The sequence below is a fragment of the Oryx dammah genome, unplaced genomic scaffold (assembly GCF_014754425.2).
Source record: "Oryx dammah isolate SB20612 unplaced genomic scaffold, SCBI_Odam_1.1 HiC_scaffold_11081, whole genome shotgun sequence".
NCBI classification, from domain to species: domain Eukaryota; kingdom Metazoa; phylum Chordata; class Mammalia; order Artiodactyla; family Bovidae; genus Oryx; species Oryx dammah.
Genome location: NW_024080475.1, coordinates 1,481,079 through 1,501,047, shown reverse-complemented (window position 1 = coordinate 1,501,047; position 19,969 = coordinate 1,481,079).

Sequence of the window (19,969 nt, the reverse complement as noted above, 5' to 3'; positions counted from 1 at the left end):
TATCCTTAAGCTCAGCAGTCGTCTCCAGACCTGAGCTCAGCCCCAGTCCCACTGTGGGTGTCTTGGCTCCCTCAGAGTGTCAGGATCCCGGCTTCTGCCGTTTGACTCTAAGGTTTACTCCTGTGCTTCTCCTCAATGACAACAAGGTCTGGCACACAGCACACGTCAAGCAGGAAGTGCATACCAACATCCACTCTGCAGAAAACCTGTTTCGGCGGCTGTGGCAGAGAAAATGCTCTTTACTCCCCAAATCTAATTTCCTTTTCCTCTAGGCAAGCAGCTAGATTTTATTTCCAAGCCTTGCTGACAGTTACCTAGAGCCATGTGACTGAGCGCCAGCCAAAGGAATGTGGGCAGAGATGGAATATGTCACATCCATGTCGCCCAGTTTGTTCCCTGTTCCTTTATCTATGGAAAACTTCAGGCTTTAAGAACCATTAGCTAGACGTGCCTGGTCTCTGAATGCTTACATGGAATAGGGCACTTCTGACACACTCCACTGTGACCTAAATCAACAGCTTGTGAGAAGCTCACTCTTACTTGACAAGCCCCTGGAACACTGGGTTGTTTGTTTCAGTGTAATTACCGTGATGAAGACAGTTTCTGAGGGTTGATGGGTTGGGATGCTACTGTACAATGTTTTCACATATTTTAATGAGCCCACTGTCCTCAACAAGAAGTTGAGAGGATGGATATGACGATTTTATAAACAAGGAACAGCTCATAAGAGGAAAGGGCTCAGAGGACAGGAAAAGATCCCAAGAAAAAGAGATATCTCAGATTGTAAAAGGTGGTTATCATACATAAATGCTAATCCTGAACACGACCTTTGAGAACATCTTGTTTTTCCTAGCTTCTTTCTAAAAATGGATGTCTCATAGCTCCTGTTCATTTTCTTTTTGCTTGAAGTATAGTTGATTTACAAAATTATATTAATTTCAGATGTACTGTGTAGTTGACTTCCCTGGTGGCTCAGACTGTAAAGTGTCTGCTCACAATGAGGGAGACCTGGGTTCAATCCCTGGGTCGGGAAGATCTCCTAGAGAAGGAAATGGCACCCCACTCCAGTATTCTTGCCTGGAATATCCCATGGATGGTGGAACCTGGTAAGCTAGAGTCCATGGGGTCGCAAAGAGTCGGCGACTGAGCGACTTCACTTTCACTGTGTAGTTAGTGATTCAGTATTTTTACAGATTATATATACTCCATCACAGGTTTTTACAAAATAATGGCTACAGTTCCCTGTGTGATACAATGTATCCTTGTTGCTTATCTACTTTATACATAGTAATTTCTGTTAACCCCATACCCCTTATTTGTCTCTGCCCTCTTCTCTCTCCCCCTTGGTAATTACTAGTTTGTTTCCTATGTCTCTGAGTCTGTTTCTGCTTTGCATATATATTCCAAGGTTGTAAATGAATGCCCTAAAGTTGCATAAACAGTTGGAGGTGGAGCTATGATAACTCCAATTGAATGATAACTCCAACTGAACTCTAATTGAATGATAACTTCAATTAATCATTACACAGTGTTATCTTAGAAGACAACAGAAACTCCTGAACAGTTTTGTGCCATTCATTCCTTGAGAAATTTAATGGAACGCAAGCCTACAAAGAATTAGGGAGGAAGTGAGAATCCAGTAAGAATTCTTGGAGTTTAAAGGACAGACTCAGAACTGCCAGACATGCTTTTGTTTGTTTGTTTGTTTTTAATTTATTTTTTATTTTACTTTACAATTCTGTATTGGTTTTGCCATACATTGACATGAATCCACCACAGGTGTGATCTTCTCCTTCAAAAATTCCCCAGTGACACCATGTAGGGCAAATCCTGTCACCAGTGTGTCCATCCTGGGGATGGTGGGAGGGACCTGGACACTTAGAGAACTATGCTGCATTGCATTATCTGTGAGCAGCTTCATCCATTTACCCAAGTGTAAGGATGTATATAAATATCATCCTTTTCTGTGCCTGACACAACAAGAAAAGGAATTGGCATAGGCACTCCTCTAGGGAAACCTTGATGCTTTGGCAGAATGGCTTTTGGAAATGTGAGCTCCATAAGAAACTTTTCTGATCAGGAGGAAGGAGACAGAAGTGAAATAAATTTTCTTCGATGGATTCAGCAACTAGCAGCTTGTGTCTCACTAACCAGTGAGGAACCTCAGCCTTGCAAGCAATAACTTATCAACCCAGTGCACTAACATTCATAGCTATTCTAAGTGCCAATTCACCCCACATATACTTTAATCCAAGGTTTGGCAAACTGCACCCCACAAACCAAAGCCAGCTCACTGCTTGTTTGCATAAACAAAATGTTGTTAGAACACACACAGGCCTGTTCATTTATGTGTTGCTGGTGGCGGGTTTCTCACCACTACAGCACAGTGAAGGACTTGGAACACAGACCATATGGCCTGCAGAGCCTAAAGTATATCCTAACTGGCTCTTTACACAAGAAATTTGCCAACCTTTGTTCTAATGCATTGATATCCAAATTCTCAATTTTATATTTCTAGGTCATTCCAAATCTAATAGTCTGTCTTTGGGGCTTTAGTCTCAACAACAGCACACGATTAAAATAGAGACAGTATTTTCTAAAGAACAAAACATTTTCCTAGGATATGGCATGGCATTCTGATCCTTACATTTCAGGACATGTCACTGCTACTGTGTTGAACTGGCAGGAAACCGAAGAAGGGAAGGACATATTAGTTGGAGGTGGCTCAGAGGATAAAGCATCTGCCTGCAATGCAGAAGACCCACGTTCGATCCTTGGGTCGGGAAGATCCCCTGGAGAAGGAAATAGCAACCCACTCCAGTATTCTTGCCTGGAGAATCCCATGGACAGAAGAGCCTGGCAGGCTACAGTCCACAGGTTTGCAGAGTCGGACATGACGGAGTGACTTCACACACACATGAAGAAAGTGATAAATTGGGGGAGGGGGGAGAAGGGTTTAACAGCTAGAAATGAATGTCAGTAGGGTCACTGATCTCTAGCCAACTGAACACTACTTTTTGAAACCCCTGTTTGAGGGCTGCCTTGCAGGCTCAGTGGTACAGAATCCACCTGCCAATGCAGAAGATGCAGGTTCGATCCCTGATCCAGGAAGATCCCACATTCTGTGGAGCCTTTAAGTGCACACAGCACATCTATTAAGCCTGTGCCCTAGAGCCATGGGCCGCAGCTACTGAAGCCTGAGCACCCGGGGGCTCCTGCTCCCCGAGAAAAGAAGCCACTTCAGTGAGAAGACTGTGCACGGCAACTAGAGACTAGGCCCTGATCTCTGCAACTAGAAAAAGGCCCAGTCTGCAACAGAGACCCAGCACAGCCAAAGCAAATAAACACAAAGAAAATTTAAAATAGTATGAACTAAACATATTTAAAAAACAAAACTTGTTTTAAATGTCTTTTTATGCAAAGTAAGAAAAAGGGGGTTTTACCCCCTTTTAGACTAAATAATACACTTTCTGAAAGTATTGCCTCAGTTCAGTTCAGTTCAGTTGCTCAGTCATGTCCAACTCTTTGCAACCCCATGAATCACAGCACACCAGGCCTCCTTGTCCGTCACCAACTTGCAGAGTTCACTCAAATTCAATTCTATCGATTTGGTGATGCCATTCAGCCATCTTATCCTCTGTTGTCCCCTTCTCCTCCTGCCCCCAATCCCTCCCAGCATCAGGGTCTTTTCCAATGAGGCAACTCTTCACATGAGGTGGCCAAAGGTTTGGAGTTTCAGCTTTAGTATCAGTCCTTCCAATGAACACCCAGGACTGGTCTCCTTTAGGATGGACTGGCTGGACCTCCTTGCCACTGCTTTGCTGCTGCTGCTGCTGCTAAGTTGCTTCAGTTGTGTCCGACTCTGTGCGACCCCATAGACAGCAGCCCACCAGGCTCCCCCATCCCTGGGATTCTCCAGGCAAGAACACTGGAGTGGGATGCCATTTCTTTCTCCAATGCATGGAAGTGAAAAGTGAAAGTGAACTCGCTCAGTAGTGTCCGACTCTTCACGACCCCATGGACTGCAGCCTACCTGGCTTCTCCGTCCATGGGATTTTCCAGGCAAGAGTACTGGAGTGGGGTGCCATCACCTTCTCTGGGTTGGATCTCCTTATAATCCCATAAAATATGATGGACAACCTGCAAAAGTCCAGTTAGCTTTCAAAGTAAACCACATCTTCACATCTTTTTTATCTGTTGGTGCTAATATCTCAATTAATTTTATGAGTTTTTTGTTGTTTTTGCTTTTGTTTGTTTGATTCTCAGGTTTACTTGGATTAAGACAATTATGTATTTTTTGCATTTAGAAGTGTTTTAACTCTTAAGGTCACTGGAGTCAGGGAAAGTACAAATCCTTCTTTGTATCATTTGTATTGAATATACTCCTTGCTGTAAAAACAAATTCAATAGATAACAGAGTTTTGTCGATTGAATGGTTCAATGAATAAATGATTCAAATAATGGGTAAATATTTATTTTGTACTTTGACCCATAATTTTTCTGAACTTGCTAACATTCCATTTTTAAGTTTGTAACTTTTATTTTTTTATTTTTAATATAAATTTATTTTAATTGGAGGTTAATTACTTTACAATATTGTATTGGTTTTGCCATACATACATCAACATGAATCCGCCACAGGTATACACGTGTTCCTCATCCTGAACCCCCTCTCCTCCCTCCCCATACCATTACTTTGGGTCGTCCCAGTGTACCAGCCCCAAGCATCCTGTATCCTGCATCAGACATAGACTGGCGATTCATTTCTTATATGATATTATACATGTTTCAATGCCATTCTCCCAAATCATCCCACCCTCTCCCTCTCCCACAGAGTCCAAAAGACTGTTCTATACATCTGTGTCTCTTTTGCTGTCTCACATACAGGGTTATTGTTACCATCTTTCTAAATTCCATATATACTTGTTAGTATACTGTATTGGTGTTTTTCTTTCTGGCTTACTTCACTCTGTATAATCGGCTCCAGTTTCATCCACCTCATTAGAACTGATTCAAATGTATTCTTTTTAATGGCTGAGTACCATTGTGTATATGAACCACAGCTTTCTTATCCATTCATCTGCTGATGGACATCTAGGTTGCTTCCATGTCCTGGCTATTATAAATAGTGCTGGGAAGGACATTGGGGTACACGTGTCTCTTTCAATTCTGGTTTCCTTGGTGTGTATGCCCAGCAGTGGGATTGCTGGGTCATAATGCAGTTCTATTTCCAGTTTTTTAAGGAGTCTCCACACTGTTCTCCATAGTGGCTGTACTAGTTTGCATTCCCACCAACAGTGTAAGAGGGTTCCCTTTTCTCCACACCTTCTCCAGCATTTATTGTTTGTAGACTTTTGGATCGCAGTCATTCTGACAGGTGTGAAATGGAACCTCATTGTTGTTTTGCTTTGCATTTCTCTGATAATGAGTGATGTTGAGCATCTTTTCATGTGTTTGTTAGCCATCTGTATGTCTTCTTTGGAGAAATGTCTATTTAGTTCTTTGGCCCATTTTTTGATTGGGTCATTTATTTTTCTGGACTTGAGCTGCATAAGTTGCTTGTATATTTTTGAGATTAGTTGTTTGTCAGTTGCTTCATTTGCTATTATTTTCTCCCATTCTGAAGGCTGTCTTTTCACCTTGCTTATAGTTTCCTTTGTTGTGCAGAAGCTTTTAAGTTTAATTTGGTTCCATTTGTTTATTTTTGCTTTTATTTCCAATATTCTGGGAGGTAAGTCATAGAGGATCCTGCTGTGATTTATGTCAGAGAGTGTTTTGCCTATGTTCTCCTCTAGGAGTTTTATAGTTTCTGGTCTTACATTTAGATCTCTGATCCATTTTGAGTTTATTTTTGTGTATGGTGTTAGAAAGTGTTCTAGTTTCATTCTTTTACAAGTAGTTGACCAGTTTTCCCAGCACCACTTGTTAAAGAGATTGTCTTTAATCCACCATATATTCTTGCCTCCTTTGTCAAAGATAAGGTGTCCATTGGTGCATGGATTTATCTCTGGGCTATTTTGTTCCATTGATCTATATTTCTGTCTTTGTGCCAGTACCATACTGTCTTGATGATTGTGGCTTTGTAGTAGAGCCTGAAGTCAGGCAGGTTGATTCCTTCAGTTCCATTCTTCTTTCTCAAGATTGCTTTGGCTATTTGAGGTTTTTTGTATTTCCATATAAATTGTGAAATTTTTTGTTCTAGCTCTGTGAAAAATACCGTTGGTAGCTTGTTAGGAATTGCATTGAATATATAGATTGCTTTGAGTAGTATACTCATTTTCACTATATTGATTCTTCTGATCCATGAACATGGTATATTTCTCCATCTATTAGTGTCCTCTTTGATTTCTTTCACCAGTGTTTTATAGTTTTCTTTAGTTTTAGGTCTTTAGTTTCTTTAGGTAGATATATTCATAAGTATTTTATTCTTTTCGTTGCAATGGTGAATGGAATTGTTTCCTTAATTTCTCTATTTTCTCATTATTAGTGTATAGGAATGCAAGGGATTTCTGTGTATTGATTTTATATCCTGTAACTTTACTATATTCATTGATTAGCTCTAGTAATTTTCTGGTGGAGTCTTTAGGGTTTTCTATGTAGAGGATCATGTCATCTGCAAACAGTGAGAGTTTTACTTCTTCTTTTCCAATTTGGATTCCTTTTATTTCTTTTTCTGCTCTGATTGCTGTGGCCCAAACTTCCAAAACTATGTTAAATAGTAGTGGTGAAAGTGGGCACCCTTGTCTTGTTCCTGACTTGAGGGGAAATGCTTTCAATTTTTCATCATTGAGGATAATGTTTGCTGTGGGTTTGTCATATATAGCTTTTCTTATGTTGAGGTATGTTCCTTCTATTCCTGTTTTCTGGAGAGTTTTTTCATAAGTGGATATAATTTTTAGTGCTGAATTTTTTTGATAATGTACAGTAAAGTGTGTTAATAATAGCATGCTATTCAAAATTGTCAAGTTAGTTATACCAACTTGCATTTTTGTATTGAACTGATTTTCAGATTTTACTAGACTCATGTATCTAGTACTGGCACATGAATTTCACTTCAGATATTCTCCTACACATTTATTTTTTTTTTCTCCTACACATTTAAATATAATATATTCACATATCACTTTTGATTATGGGAAAAAAAAAAAAAAACCCTGATGAACTGCATTTGATAGTTTACTAGGATCCAAAGAAAACAAAGCAAAACAACTTGATCATCGTATAGAATGGAAGAAAATATCTGCAAATCATATCTGATATGAGATTAATATTTAAATATATATGAGGAGCTACAACTTAAAACACAAAAGAAAGACAAACTTAAAAATGGGCTAAGGAGTTGAATTGACATTTCTCTGAAGAAGACATACAGATGGCCAACAGGTATATGAAAAAATGCTCAACTTCCAAATCAGCAGAGAAACACAAAACCAAACCATGAAATATCACCTCATACCTGTAAGGATGGCTATTATCAAAACGTAGAAGACAACAAGGGCTGGCATAGTTGTGGAGAAATTGTAATCCTTGCACACTGCTGGTAGGAATGCAAAAAGGTACAGCTGCTATTGAAAACAGTGTGGAAGCTTCTCAAAAAAATTAGAAATAAAACTACCATATGATCCAGCTGTTCTGCTTCTGAGTATCTATCCCAAAGAATTGAAATTAGAATCTCGGAGAGACTTTTTTACTTCCATGTTTACTGCAGCATTATTCACAAAAACCAAGATTTGGAAACAAACTAAAAGCCCATCAACAGATAAATGGATAAAGGAAGGGTGGTATGAAAAACAATAGAGCGCTATTCAGTCTTTAAAAGAAAGAAATTATGCAACAGCATGGATGAAACTTGGGACATGACACTAAGTGAAATGAACAAATCACAGAAGGACGAATACTGCATGATTCCACCTTTATGAGACATCTAAAGTAGGCAAATTCAGAATCAGAGTGGGATAGAGGTTATCACGTACTAGGGCCAGGGGGCAGGGGAGGAGGAAAATAGAAATTACTAGTCAATGGGCATAAAGCTTCAGTTATTAAGTTCCATGAATTTTATTCAGCTGAACTAAGGTGGGTGAACCTAGAACCTGTTACACTGAGTGATGTAATACACACATATATATATGGAATCTAGAAAAATGGCACTGATGAAACTTTTGCAGGTCAGGAATAGAGACACAGACACAGAGATGTGGACACAGTTGGGTAAGGAGAGGGTGAGGCATATTGAGAGAGTGGCACTGAAACATATACATGATCACGAGCAAAATTGATAGCTAGTGGGGAGTTTGTTCAGCCTGGTGCTCTGTGCAGGGTGGGATGGGCGGGGTGCGGGAGGGAGACTCAAGAGGGACAGGACGGATGTATATACTTATGGTGGACTCATGTAGAGCAGAAGCCAATGGAACATTGCAAAACAATTATCCTCCAATTAAAAAAAAAAGACAACTAAGTTGCAGAGACCACATTGTAACTCAAGTCAACAGTGTATTATACACTTAAAAACCTAAGAGGGCAGCTCTCATGTGAAACTTCTTACTGTAATAAAATAATTTTTTTGAAAAAAACCTAGACCACTTATTATAATCTATTCCTGAAAGAGGAACTCCCCAGGTTAGTAGGTGCTCAATATGCTACTGGAGAAGAGTGGAGAAATAACTCCAGAAAGAACAAAGAGGCTGAGCCAAAGCAAAAACAATACCCAGTTGTGGAGGTGACTGGTGATAGAAGTAAAGTCTGATGCTTTAAAGAACAATATTGCATAGGAACCTGGAATATTAGGTCCATGAATCAAGGTAAATTGGAAGCGGTATAACGGGAGATGGCAACAGTGAACATTGACATTTTAGGAATCGGTTAACTAAAATGGACTGAAATGGGCGAATTTAATTCAGGTGACCACTATATCTCCTACTACTACTACAATATATTGTCACCCTGTTTATTTCATGTATATGCAGAGCACATCATGCAGAATGCCAGGCTGGATAAAGCTCAAGCTGAAATCAAGATTTACAAGAGAAATATCAATAACCTCAGATATACAGAAGACACCACCTTTATGGCAGAAAGCAAAGAACTAAGGAGCCTCTTGATGAAAGTGAAAGAGAGTGGAAAAGGTGTCTTAAAACTCAACATTCAGAAAACTAAGATCATTGCATCTTGTTCCATCACTTCACAGAAAATAGATGGGGAAACAATGGAAACAGTGACAGACTTTATTTTCTTGGGCTTCAAAATCACTGCAGATAATGACTGCAGCCATGAAATTAAGACGCTTGCTCCTTGAAAGAAAAGCTATGACAAACCTAGATCAATTCAGTTCAGTCACTCAGTCGTGTCCGACTCTTTGTGACCCCATGAATTGCAGCACGCCAGGCCTCCCTGTCCATCACCAACTCGCGGAGTTCACTCAGACTCACGTCCATCGAGTCCACGATGCCATCCAGCCATCTCATCCTCGGTCGTCCCCTTCTCCTCCTGCCCTCAATCCCTCCCAGCATCAGAGTTTTTCCCAATGAGTCAACTCTTCTCATGAGGTGGCCAAAGTACTGGAGCTTCAGCTTTAGCATCATTCCTTCCAAAGAAATCCCAGGGTTGATCTCCTTCAGAATGGACTGGTTGGATCTCCTTGCAGTCCAAGGGACTCTCAAGAGTCTTCTCCAACACCACAGTTCAAAAGCATCAATTCTTCGGGGCTCATCCTTCTTCATAGTCCAACTCTCACATCCATACATGACCACAGGAAAAACCATAGCCTTGACTAGACGGACCTTAGTTAGCAAAGCAATGTCTCTGCTTTTCAATATGCTATCTAGGTTGATCATAACTTTTCTTCCAAGGAGTAAGTGTCTTTTAATTTCATGGCTGCAGTCACCATCTGCAGTGATTCTGGAGCGCCCCCCCCCCAAAAAAAAGTCTGACACTGTTTCCACTGTTTCCCCATCTATTTCCCATGAAGTGATGGGCCTGGATGCCATGATCTTAATTTTCTGAATGTTGAGCTAGGCCAACTTTTTCACTCTCCACTTTCACTTTCATCAAGAGGCTTTTTAACTCCTCTTCACTTTCTGCCATTGGGGTGGTGTCATCTGCATATCTGAGGTTATTGATATTTCTCCCAGCAATCTTGATTCCAGCTGTGTTTCTTCCAGTCCAGCATTTCTCATGATGTACTCTGCATAGAAGTTAAATAAGCAGGGTGACAATATACAGCCTTGACATACTCCTTTTCCTATTTGGAACCAGTCTGTTGTTCCATGTCCAGTTCTAACTGTTGCTTCCTGACCTGCATACAGATTTCTCAAGAGGCAGGTCAGGTAGTCTGATATTCCCATCTCTTTCAGAATTTTCCACAGTTTATTGTGATCCACACAGTCAAAGGCTTTGGCATAGTCAATAAAGCAGAAATAGATGTTTTTCTGGAACTCTCTTGCTTTTCCCATGATCCAGCGGATGTTGGCAATTTGATCCCTGGTTCCTCTCTGCCTTTTCTAAAACCAGCTTGAACATCTGGAAGTTCACAGTTCACGTATTGCTAAAGCCTGGCTTGGAGAATTTTGAGCATTACTTTACCAGCATGTGAGATGAGTGCAATTGTGCGGTAGTTTGAGCATTCTTTGGCATTGCCTTTCTTTGGAATTGGAATGAAAACTGACCTTTTCCAATCCTGTGGCCACTGCTGAGTTTTCCAAATTTGCTGGCATATTGAGTGCAGCACTTTCACAGCATCATCTTTCAGGATTTGAAACAGCTCAATTGGAATTCCATCACCTCCTCTAGCTTTGTTCATAGTGATGCTTTCTAAGGCCCACTTGACTTCACAATCCAAGATGTCTGGTTCTAGATTAGTGATCACATCATCATGATTATCTGGGTCGTGAAGATCTTTTTTGTACAGTTCTTCTGTGTATTCTTGCCAGCTCTTCTTAATATCTTCTGCTTCTGTTAGATCCAGACCATTTCTGTCCTTTATCAAGTCCATCTTTGCATGAAATGTTCCCTTGGTATCTCTAATTTTCTTGAAGAAATCTCTAGTCTTTCCCAATCTGTTGTTTTCCTCTATTTCTTTGCATTGATCACTGAAAAAGGCTTTCTTATCTCTTCTTGCTATTCTTTGGAACTCTGCATTCAGATGCTTATATCTTTCCTTTTCTCCTTTGCTTTTTGCCTCTCTTCTTTTCACAGCTATTTGTAAGGCCTCCCCAGACAGCCATTTTGCTTTTTTGCATTTCTTTTCCATGGGGATGGTCTTGATCCCTGTCTCCTGTACAATGTCACAAACTTCATTCCATAGTTCATCAGGCACTCTATCTATCAGATCTAGGCCCTTAAATCTATTTCTCACTTCCACTGTATAATCGTAAGGGATTTGATTTAGGTCATACCTGAATGGTCTAGCGGTTTTCCCTACTTTCTACAAACCTAGATAGCATATTAAAAAGTAGAGTCATTACTTTGCCTTCAAAGGTCCATCTAGTCAAAGCTATGGTTTTTCCAGTAGTCATGTACAGATGTGAAAGTTGGACTATAAAGAAAGCCGAGTGCCGAAGAATTGATGGTTTTGAACTGTGGTGTTGGAGAAGACTCTTGAGAGTCTCTTGGACTATAAGAAGATCCAACCAGTCCATCCTAAAGGAAATCAGTCCTGGGTGTTCATCGGAAGGACTGATGCTGAAGCTGAAACTCCAATACTTTGGCCACCTGATGCAAAGACCTGACTCATTAGAAAATACCCTGATGTTGGGAAAGATCGAAGGCAGGAGGAGACGGGGATGACAGAGGATAAGATGGTTGGATGGCATCACCGACTCAATGGACATGAATTTGCATAAGCTCTAGGAGATGGTGAATGACAGAGAAGCCTGGCATGCTGCAGTCCATGGAGTTGCAAAGAATCAGACACAACTAAGCTACTGAACACACTCTTGTTTTTAAAAATTACCTACACCTTTTAAAAGAAGACAAAACTCCTAAAAAGTGTGATAGTAGATACATTTGTATGAACAAGCTAGATTTTTTCTTTTTTCTCATATTGTAAAAATACTTGATAAGAAAACGTGTGTTTAGCTTCAGAATTTCTCTAGAAAAATCTTAAAGTTACCAAATATATTTTAATTAAGTTTTACATTTATGTGGGTAACTTCTGGGTAGTTGATAGATATTGCAGAGCAAGGGTAAATGAGTCCCTGTCCTCCAAGCTCCCCTGGGTATTGCCCTATCAGTAATGAATTATATTTATCCTGTCTATCCCACTGGAAAAGAATACAAGTGTTTTAGCAATTACAAGTAGACAATAAACACACTTTTTAATATAATATTCATGCTAGAATTCAGATACCGAGAAACTAATTTTGGTGAATCCTCAGTGACTCGTGAGCACACCCAGCTTTACTTTGCTGAGAGTAGGATTTTTATTTCCAAGGACTGAGATCTCTTTCTTCATCTCTCTCACATTCTCTCAAGAAAATTTCTATTTGTAAAAGCTAAAGGAACCCTCTTTTAGTTTTATTGATGTCACACCTAAATTATCACAGAGTCACTTTCTTAATTGTGATATTTGATAAATAGGCTGTTTTCCTCCCAGAGAGTCAATAATGTGGTGAAAAATGTTTATCCAGCACTGAAGTGTAATATTAAAGGTTGCTTAAAGACAACAGAGAAATATATTTCCTTAAATATATATCATAAAGATGCTGATGCAATCAAATTGGAACCTAATTTAATTGAGTTATTGATTGGAAAAGCAATTTTCTATCAGAAACTGCCATTATTCAAAAACTAATTTTATGCCTTTAAGGAGCTTCTACTGTTTTCTTTCCTAAGATGTTGATGGTTAGGAAAAGCAGAAATGAACTGTCACTACCACTGAGAGCATATTTGTTCAAACAATGTTTTGTTACATCTGATAAAAGGCTGTAGCTGAAAAGATTTTTATTAACTTCAAAAAGTGTCACTTTTTCCTAACAAAGAGACCAGAACCACCAATTAGTTCTTCCAAATATAGGCAGTGTGCTACAAGGGAGTCTGTCTGTGACTGTAAGCAGTGGAGATGGTAACCAGTGGGGGGCAGGGGGGCGGTTACAGAACCTACCTGGGAATACTTACCAGGCAGGTTTCCGACATGGGGGGGTGGGGGAGGGCGTTTAGAGTGTGGATAACAAGCGTGATAGGACAGCGGATCATGGTCTATAGATTATTTACTCAGCGTGTGATCACTGGCTTTAGCAAAAGAGGGAAAAAAGCAGAAGTTTGAAGTTTAGCTCAAGTTTAGAAGAGAAAGTAAGCCAAAGAAATATTCCTGCTGTCAAAAAAGCAAAGCATGCAGCTACCAGGGCGGCAGAGGCTTAGAATTCGTGGGGGCGATGTAAGATCTGAAGTCTTTTGAACAGCAAATGGCCTTGAGCACATTTGCCTCCCGATGGAAGGTTGGAGAACAATTAATATTGGGCATTTTTCCAAGGATGTGATGAGTTTGCAAAGTCAAAGCTATTTGGCAGGCATAACTATTTGGGGAAGGAATTTGGGGCAACCCTAGGTGCTGTTTTTACCTTGTAAATCCTATTATCAACCACGGAGGCAAGCAAGGGAAAAAAAATGGTCATTTTTCTGATCACAGATTTTCAAAGAAAGGGGGATGGGGGCAACTCATTCTTCCAAAGTCCTTTGTCAGAGGAGCAAAGAAAATTTCTGTTGCAATATGTTTAGTACAAAAGAATTGTACAGGTTGTTTCTGCAGCACAGATCGTGAGTTTGTAACAAAATCTAAGAAAACTGACTAGTATATTAATATGCTGTTAGTGGAATTTGAAAGTTTAAAAAACATTTTAAATTATGGCCATCCCAATCACCGTTTACTCTGTCCTTGTTATGAAAAACCATGCCAAGACTTAAATAATCCCCAACTAGGCCAAGACCAAACATTGTCCAGAACAGTTAAAATAGATATTTCAAATGCCATGTATTCTTCAACTTTTGTGGTTTTGAACTTTTCAACCATGGTCCCAATGTGATATTTTCATAGTACAGAAGCATGGAAATGTTCACTAAGTCACGGTAGTGGTGTTATTAAATGTTCACAGCATATATTTCCCCAGATCCCTTTGATGCTGCTGTTTTAAAGGTCATGGCAGTCCCCCAGATGGATAATGCTGGGATTTTCTGCATTCATTTCATATGCTAAAATAAAAGAATGAAAAAAAAGGGGGGGGGGAGGAGTGAAGTGTTAAAAAAAAAAACAACCTTAAGTCTAACTTTAGGACCCTTTAAATGTGTAGCAATCATTAAGCACTTTTTTTTTTTTTTTACCAAATAAATAGAAAATGACTACTTTATATTCAGTAGCCACAATTGCACCAAAGCACAGTATAAATCACACCAGTTACATCCAACTAGTGACTTACACACACACACACACACACACACACATTTTAAAAGTATCTCTGCACATTCTCCAGAAATATTAAGGTCTGTCTTAAATGGCACTTATAAAAGAGGAAGAATAAGTATCAAAGTGTAAGTATCCCAGACATGAAATGTATCTAGTGTGCCTATGCAGGAGAAAATGTTACTAATTGAAACATTTTGCAATAAGAGAAAAACAACTCTGATGGTTACTGACAGTCCCACTAATACCAGTACATTGTCAGTCTGCCTTGCATAAAAAGATGAACAAACAGGGATTGTTAAATTAAAAACAGGGAGGCCATCAGACTGAGGTAGATTTCATGCTGTGGCAGCCTGCATAAACAAGTCAAAATCTAAGCCAGCAAAAGCCTCAAGGTCAGGAAATCAAATCACTATGGACCACCAACCACAGACAGCCAACCAGACTTCACACGATAGTCAATCAACCATTTCTGTACTTTGCCTTCTTTCTACAAAAGTGTCTCCCAGAGCTCTTGTTGGTAGAGTTCTCCTAACCACTTCTGGTTTGTCATTGCCTGATCAGAAATAATTTTTTTGCTCATATCAACTCTTCAAAATTTTAACATGCTTTGGTTTATTAACAGTACATGGTACATCCAGTAATTCTCCAACTTTCTGGAATACATAATGCAGTTTCCAGCCAAGATTTGCAAGTCCACTAATTTGTTCAGAAAATATTTGATCAGCTAAGCATAGTCCAGGAATCACTAAGATCCTTTTAAAGCAATTTGATTAGAATTCTAGTGGAAAATGAATGACTTAAATAAAAATGAAGGATCATAAGAAGTGAAACAAGTTTGGGGCAGGTCTTACTTCACATAAGAGCCCAGAGATGGAACATTACTTTAATGGAAAAATACTGAACTTTAACTCTTAGTGGACCTTATCTGTACCTATTTTCTTCAGAAACCAAACACTATTTCCATTCTCAAACCATACCTCTCCTCTGTTCAAACTCTATTGTTTGCTTCATTGTGTTTTACATCATATCAAGCCATCATTTTCTGGATCTTTTTCACTTGTTCCTATTTTTCACTTGGTGTTTTTAGATTACCTTATAATCCCTCATTTCCCAGACTTTATTTGATAAATCCAACAAAATTTGCTCCAAGTCCTGTTAGCATGTTTTTATTCCAGAATCTTTCTTTACTTCTTCCATAGTAGTAAAAAATTAGCTGCACATAGAGACACCACAGAGAATAAAAGCTGTATTTACTAGGTTCCCTTGCATTTATGTATAGTTACATAACTGTGTTCTGGACAATAAAATGTAAGTAAAATTGTTATTTAACATTTTTCTAGATACTTCTGAAAAAAGAAGTGAGGTGCAGGTCCTTCTTAATTTCTCCCTCCATACTCCTGCCTGGAGCTGTCTTAAATCACAAGTCACAGCGAGGTGAGCAACAAGGCAAGATGCACTTCGGCCCCTGGCAGTGCGGACTGCTGCAGTGGCCCTGGGACAGCTACTGGGACTTGTGTCTGTGAGGGAGAAATAGACCTCTACCTTGTTTTGAGCTACTCTGCTTTTCTTTTAAGGTTTTTCTGACACATGCAGCTCAATGTCGTCCAAAGTATTTAGGCCACATTAGAGGGATTTAACTAGTCGTTTCTCACTCCCTCTCATCTGTTTCTACAGCTTTACCCATTTTCAATAACTTGCCCTAAGCCTCCTAAAGGATATGGCTTTATCTGACTCATTGACTTTGAACCTTGAGAGCCTATAGGACACTTTCTACATCTGAGCAGGAGCTTTCGATGTGAAGGCAGTGGGCTCAACCTGGCTTTGTTCTTGGTCTCAACCATGAGCCCAGCGTTCCACACAAGAAGGCCGCTCCACCATCCTAGGTCTCAGACCAGAAGACACATGGGTTCAAGCCAAGCAGAAGCAAGTGTTTACTGAAGTAAGCCGCTCAGATTTTGATTTTTTTGAAACCTTAGTTAAAACTAACAGAAATTCTATATCATCTCAAACAGCCATAAAGAATCTTGTAAGAAGCAAAGCTCATAGACTAGTTTTTAAAAAGGATTTTGAAACAAAAATGAGGCATAACTGTTAACCTTTGGAGGCATTAACACTGTATAGCATTCTTCAAAACTGCACACTTGGTACAGCATAAGTAAGTGAAGGAATCTTCTTTTTGGTGAAAAGACTCAAAATAATCACAATGGTCTTTATGATTTGTTTATTTTAAATACTTTACTAATCCTTGTACTTCACCTCACAGGTTAAGTGAATTTCCCTTTTTTGTGCTTCTGTAAAAATCAGTACAAACCTATTACCCTTTGTATGTTGAATGACCATTATCTCTAATAGATCTGTCTAGTTGAAAAATAAAAAGTCATGATTTAAAACAAAAATAGGCAAATAGTCACTATATCCTTTCTATATACAAGGCTGGGATAGAGAAGGCATTATAAGTAGCATATCATTACCAGCCTAGTTAAAGGTGTGAACACCCAGTAGTGTCGGTAGCCTATCTGTGACTAACTTACAGGCTAAAATCACAGGAAAACAGGGATCAGGAAAGTACATGATATGTTCTCTGTCAGCTGTGAGCACTACAACAGTGGTTTTATACAGAAGCAAGAATATTGGGCACCCAGATCTTGGTTTCCAATATGACTCTGAAATAGGAGGAATGAGGGAGCTTTGGGAAAATGGCTGATTCTCGATTTAGGGCAGGAAATATAAAGAGAGTAAGTAAGAGGGACCTGGAGCATCCAATAATTCCAGAAAGTAAGGAAGAACTCAAAAAAATAAAACAAACACACCACAAGGACATCAAAGGGACATGGGGGCCAACTGAAAGAGCTCCCAATGGCAATAAAATATAAAGTGATACTGGATTACATACCAAAATAAATACGACTATGCATGCGCCTATACAATTATAAATGATTAAATAATGAATACAGGAAGAAATGAGAGGGAGGAAGGGAAGGAAGTAAAGTAGGGAGAGAGAGACGGAAGAGAAAGGACAAGCCTTCTATGCAAAGAACTCCAAAACATTTGCACAGGTTCCCCACCTTCAAGGAGGAGCAGCAGCCCCCACAGCTTAAGTGTGGGCTGCACACCGTGGCTTATTTCTAAAGCTTACAGTGTGGAAAGAGGAGGAGAAAAATACTTCATAGCAGAGAAACCTGTCACATACTATTCTCCATCATGTATTTCTTTGTCAGCATCAACTGTTACTTAGCTAGGATGCACTTAGATGGGATAAAATTGGCACGCAACCTCTGTGGTTTTCCTCCCCAAAACACAGTCCAGTTCTAATCATGAGGAAAGTGTGAGACAGTCCCAGATGAGGGACAATCTACAAAATGCCTGACTGGTAATCATCAAAACTATCAGAGGTCATGAAAAACAAGGCAAGTCTGAGAAGCTGTCACAGCCAAGAGAAGCTAAAGGGCATATGATGGTTAAATGTAATACAACATCCTAGATGGAGCCTTGGAACAGAAAAAGGACCTTGGGTTTTTCTGTTGGCTCAGCGGTAGAGAATCTGCCTGTAAAGCAGGAGACACAAGAGATGCAGTTTCGATCCCTGGGTCAGGAAGTTCCCCTGGAGAAGGAAATGGCCACCCACTCTGGTACTCTTGCCTTGGAAATCCCATGGACAGAGGAGCCTGGGGAGCTACAGTCCATGGGGTCACAGAGTCAGATACGCCGAGTGACTGAACACGCAAGCACAGGGAAATATGAATAAAGAATAGACTTCTAAAATAATAGTGTATCAATATGGGTTCATTAATTGTAGCAAATCTATCATATTCATTTAATAGATTAATAATAGATAAAACTGTTGGGTACCTGGTAACTCTGTATTATCTTCACCATGTCACCATAAATGTTCTAAAATGAAAAGTTTATTTTGAAAAGTTAATGTACCTTTAACGTTTATTTTTAATAGACATCTAATCATCTTAATCCTTTACATTTTCTTGATTAAAATGGAAATTTAAAAAAATTCAAGATACATTTATTTTATTGCCCATCCTATAGTATCAAAGTAACTAAAATATTATCTATATTAAACTTCTAAGTTTATGTAATTTCATAATTTGAAGGCTTTACCATTTAAAAATATCTAGAGGTGATTTAAAAGTCATTAAAAATTATACAGATTAAAAGCTATTTCAAATGAATTAGACTCTTATTCATATGTTAAGCCTTATTCTATAAATATATGAAGTCTTCTAGGAAATTTAACATTATGCCTTTTAAACATAAAGTAGTGGTAAGAGTTACACTATGACTCAACAAAGAAGAAAAATCCAAATGTAATATTTGGTCAGGGTAGTATGAAGACTAGAAAGATGGATGAAAATGAGGTTTCTAGATTTTGGTATCTTTGTTGTTCTTGTTGTATAGTCATTAAGTCTTGATAGCCAACTCTTTGTGACCCCATGGACTGTAGCCTGCCAGGCCCTTCTGTCCATGGAATTTCCCAGGCAAGAATACTAGAGTGGGCTGCCATTTTCATCTCCAGGGGGATCTTCCAAACCCAGGGATTGTACCTATGTCTCCTGCATTGGCGGGTGGAGCTGAGCCACCAGGGAAGCTCTTTGGCATCTTACAACCATTTTATATCAAAATTGAATTCAAGTAATATAAAAAGAGATGAAGCAGTTAGCATGAATATGACCTAAAATATAATCATATATCTAATAACTATTTGTACTGTGATGCTTTCATGTTAATTCCAACTCTGCTTCCAATACAAAGAGAAGCATATATATGTGTGTGTGTGTATTAATTTCCCCTAACATATACTAATTTTCTTTGCAAGTATTACCATAACTTACTTTGCTGGGTAATTATTGATTATTGATTTTCTATTTCCTTTTTGAAGCACCTGGCTTACTTTTCTTGTTGATGTTTCCATTGATTTTCTATTTCCTTTTGGAAATGAGATGAGAGCTTTTAAAGAGGTCTTGTTGCTTGGCAAGAATAAGATGCTATGCTGTGTAGTGTTTCTAGGGAATTCCACCATTACACTGCTACTTTTATTTCCATAGAAAGTAGTGGGGTTTTTTACTCTAGATTGTAAACCATTGTGCACTTTATTTTACACTTAAATGTGTTATTCTACAGTTTAACTTCACAAGAAAAAAATGTGATTAAAAAAAAATGTATCACCATGCCAATTTCTATTACAGTGAATTCTCAAAGGGAATAACCTAAATTTTGAAAGTCTTTTCCAAGTCTTTCGATAAATAAATATAATCTTGAAAGTGGTGACAATTTAAATTATGGCAGAAGGATTAAGTGCTTAAACATCACTTCTGAAACTAAACAGTTACTGGGATAATCCAAGTAACTATCATCTTCCTTACCCTGATTGGAGAGAAAAACATCTCGTAATTTACCAGGATGTGGATTTTAGCCTTAATGGAATGACTATCTATCTGAGTGAGAAGACAAATTTGGCTTTTAAATTTTCTAAGAGAGTACAATTTTGCCACCTACACCGAGTCAACCATCCAGATGTCCATCCAGCACTAGTCAAACATACTGAAGAGATGCGATTTATTTTTA